Source organism: Galeopterus variegatus, unplaced genomic scaffold, assembly GCF_000696425.1.
Source record: "Galeopterus variegatus unplaced genomic scaffold, G_variegatus-3.0.2 Scaffold22252, whole genome shotgun sequence".
NCBI classification, from domain to species: Eukaryota; Metazoa; Chordata; class Mammalia; order Dermoptera; family Cynocephalidae; genus Galeopterus; species Galeopterus variegatus.
Window position 1 is genome coordinate 1,715 of NW_007748363.1, and position 4,103 is coordinate 5,817.

A 4,103-nucleotide genomic window follows, 5' to 3' on the forward strand; every position below is an offset into this window, starting at 1 on the left:
AGACATCATTAGCCAACTACAGACCCCAGGAAAGAACAATTCTAAAAATTGCCTTCCAAGGCGGCCCAGTTGCAAAAGGAAAGATGTTCTGGGCCTGAGCCTGCCTTAACGGTGGAAATATCCTGAACAATCAGAAAGCCTTGGATTTTTCCAAAAGCTCTTGGCAGCAGCAGTGCTATCTCCAGGGTAGTGGCTGCCCTTCTACAAATAATGAGAAAATTATAATTATTATCAAGAATTATTATTATGTTTTAAAATATATTGAGTGCAAACAGTGTGCCAAGAGAAAACATTTTTTTTAAACAATCCTCTGAATTCATTCCAAGTTTGGTCACTCCTTTCCAATCATTTGTTCATTTCAACACTTTCATATTCCAGGCTGAAACATTTCAAAATGAGGTACGAAATGACAGCCATGGCTAGGCCGATCTCCTAATCAAAGGAGAGCTACAGACACCAGAATCAAGAACAAATCCTGGCTGCCGGCTTCTACTTTTGCCGAGGGCTGGAGCAAGAATTCCTGGGGAGGCCTGCATACCAAGTGTTTTAAAGTCATAACCAATAGATCACTGAATATTTAATCCCCCACCTTGACAAATATATCTTTATAAAAACCTGAAAGGCCAGGTTTGAATTTAGGATACCTGGACCCTTAGGAGTTTCATACAAAATGTAACAGTGCAACAGAAGCTGGGCCCCACCCCAGGGACCATGTCCTTTTTTCTTTCCACTTCAGTCTACACAGAAGCTGTTCATCAGCACTCCAGCAAAGAGCCACCTCTTAGGCCCAGGGGCCCCACACATACATAGCGCAGTCGACCCTCAGGGTGACAGATCCAAAATGGAACCCCTGATGTCTTGGAAACAGGCTCCAAGAAGTTTAAGCAGAGAATTCTGAGATTCTGTGATACTGGCACCAGGAGTGTCGTCTACACGGCAGCGTGGACTCTTGGTGGGCCTGCACCTTGGCACTGTGGGAGGGTATGACCTCATCCTTCGGGGAAGATATGACCAGAAGAGGGTGTCTCAGTCTGTTCAGACTGCTATAACAAAATGCCAGAAACTGGGCAGCTTATAAACAACAGAAACTTATCTCTCAGAGTTCTGGAGGCTGGGAAGCCCAAAATAAGGGCACTGGCAGATTTGGTGTCTGGTGAGGGCCTGCTTTGTGGTTCATAGGTTGCTGTGGCCCTACCTCCAAATGCCATCATATTGGGAGTTAGGATTTCAACATAAGAATTTGGGGGGCACACAAACATTTAGACCATAGCAGAGGATCAGAATGGGTGCCTCAACAGCACAGAACCTGGAGCAGGAGTCACTTTTGCTGGGGTTTCAGTGCCGCACTGTGAGCCACAAGCCTCATGTCTTCCCCCGGCATGTGGTTTTAATGTACTGCTACCCTTGGCACACAGGAATTTTTATATTTTTCTTCAGGAGTGGTGACTTTTGTTCCTCACAGACACATGCAAACTTGACTCTGAGAGCCCAGAGTCCCTTCTTCAGCGCCGGTGTCACAGGGACAGCTGCTGGACTCTGATCCTTTCCTACTCTAAGTCCAAAGTGTCCACAGTTTGAGGATTGGCTCTTCCCAGTGGGATGTTGACATGAAAGCTGTGGCTTTCAGATGCCAAAAGAGGGCATGGAAGAATTGAAAGAATTACATGCTAGCTCTGCCACTAATAAGCCATATGACTTAGGACATATTTCTCATTTCTTTGAGTTTCAATTTCCCTGTTTGGAAAGTGAGGGCGTTGGACTAGGTCAGAGGTTGAAAACTGGCTGTGCATGGGTCAGATGTGGGATTTTGGTGGAGATGAAGGGGGCAACTCTGCAGAGCTTAAACATTTTTAATTGGTAATTAATCTTTTAAAATTAGGAGGTTTCAAGTAAAATTCTGCCCATGTTTTGTTCCCTAAATATCAAAACCACTGTACTGCCTCTAGACCCCATTACTATGAGATTTTTCTCCCACAGTCCAGTCTCCCAAACACACCCTGTTCTGTGTGAAATATAAGAGAGAGATTCAAGGTAGTGTAGAGAGAAGAGGGAGGAAGGGGAAGAGTCAAATGGGACAGGAGAGGATGGGAGGGAGGAAACAGAGAGGGGGAAAGGAAGCTCAGAGAAACAGACCACCGAGAGGAAAACAGCACAGAATGCTCTGGGTGCCAGGCACGGCTCTCAACATATTACACAGGTAATAGCTCATTTAACCTTCACAAAAAACCTATGAGATGGTGCTGTGGTCTGAGTGTGCCCCCTAAAAACCATGTTTTGGAAATTTAATCCCCAATGCAACAGTGCTGGGAGATGGGGCCTAATGGGAGGTGTTAAGATACCACATCTTTAGTTTACCTTGTTTGTTATGTGTCTTCTCTAGAATGGAGGCTTCATGAGGGGAGGAATCTTAATCTGTTTTGTTCATTGCCGTATATCCAGCTCTCACAACAGTGCCTGGTATATAGGAAGTGCTCAGTAAATACTTGTTGACTCAATAAATCAACAATGTATGCAAGTAGCCAAGCTCCAAAGAGTCTGATTTTGCCAACATTGTTTTCTGTCTCCTCCCAGGAAACCCCTTGGGGTCACACCCCTCCTTCTGAGCTATGGCACCTCTGAGCCAGCTGAGTGACCACGTGAACTCCACCTGTGGAGCAGAGAACTCCACGGGTGCCAGCCAGGCCCGCCCGCATGCCTACTACGCCCTCTCCTACTGTGTGCTCATCCTGGCCATCGTCTTTGGCAACGGCCTGGTTTGTGTGGCTGTGCTGAGGGAGCGGGCCCTGCAGACCACCACCAACTACCTGGTGGTGAGCCTGGCTGTGGCAGACTTGCTGGTGGCCACCTTGGTGATGCCCTGGGTGGTATACCTGGAGGTGAGTGGGCTCCAGGCACGTGCTGCCCACATGACCAAGCTTGTCTTTGTCTTCCCCGATTTCCTGACCTTCAGGGCTCAAAATACTCCCCAAGTGGTCCAAGAACTGGGGAAGGAAGGAGAGCTCCTATCATTCTGCCTTGAATGAGGGAACTAAAGCTTTTGAGGGCAGCCACCATTCAGTCACTCATCCACATCAGAACCAGGGAGCTGGGAATAATTCTGTTCCCAGGTCTCCAGTATCCAAGTGACTAGACTTAAGTGATGGGAATCTTCCTAAAAATGCCTGGGTTTACTCTCTGTGTCAGTCACGTATCAATGAGAGTGTACAGGAGTGCAGGAAGTGGGGGGAAGAAGGATGTATAGAAAAACAAGAAGACTTTTTGTAATTAATGAGAGGAAAAGAAAGAAAGTATGGTCTGCAAATAAACCAGACTTCTTTTGATGGTTCAGTTGCCCTCCATCTTGGCTCTTTTCTCCTCGCTATCAGATCTCCATAGACTCTGCTACAGAAAAAACAGACTAAGCCTTCAGATTTCTATTTTCCATGCCTCCATTAATAGTACAGAGCCTTTGCCAGTCAGATAATGCAGCTGACCCTGGAGAATTCTACTGAAGAGAAACATTTCCTAAATTTGAAAGTATGAAACAGAGTCAGGAGGTGACCAAGACAAAACATCTATTTGCTAACAAGGAAATCAGGGTACCTAGATCTATCTGTTCAAGAAAAAGATATTCTTACTGGGAAAACATGCAATCACTACAGAAAAATTTTTAAGCACCTTAATATACTATTAATATCTCTCCTCTGCACTGTGTATCATTCTAAAGAGGTATCCAATGAAGAATCAAAATGATGCTTTGATTAAGAGAAATTAACATTCATCAAATTAGTATCTCAGTTAATATTAATAGTGAAGGTGACAGTTAATTAAGTATGACATATCACAAGAGAGCAAAAACCTCGAATATAGACTGCCTATGTTAATACCCATACTGAAGAATGGCTGGGAACTAAAATTAGACTTATGGTCTTAAAGGGGAGACATAAAGAAATAAAGAAAGAGAATAGAGAAAGAGGAGGAAAGAAGAAAAACAACCAGGCTGATTGGGATAGATCTGAAAGCTAAGGGAATACTTGGAACGGAAATTATGTATTAATTCTTCCTAGTTAGGATAATCCTGATGGTGAATGGTCTTGTAATTATCTTGACTTCTCTGTCAACCC

General features: G+C 44.6%; 1 pseudogene; it reads left to right on the forward strand.

The window, feature by feature from the left end:
- Positions 1–2,606: 2,606 nt before the first annotated feature.
- Positions 2,607–3,023, forward strand: LOC103583361 (annotated as a pseudogene).
- The last annotated feature ends 1,080 nt before the right edge of the window (positions 3,024–4,103 follow it).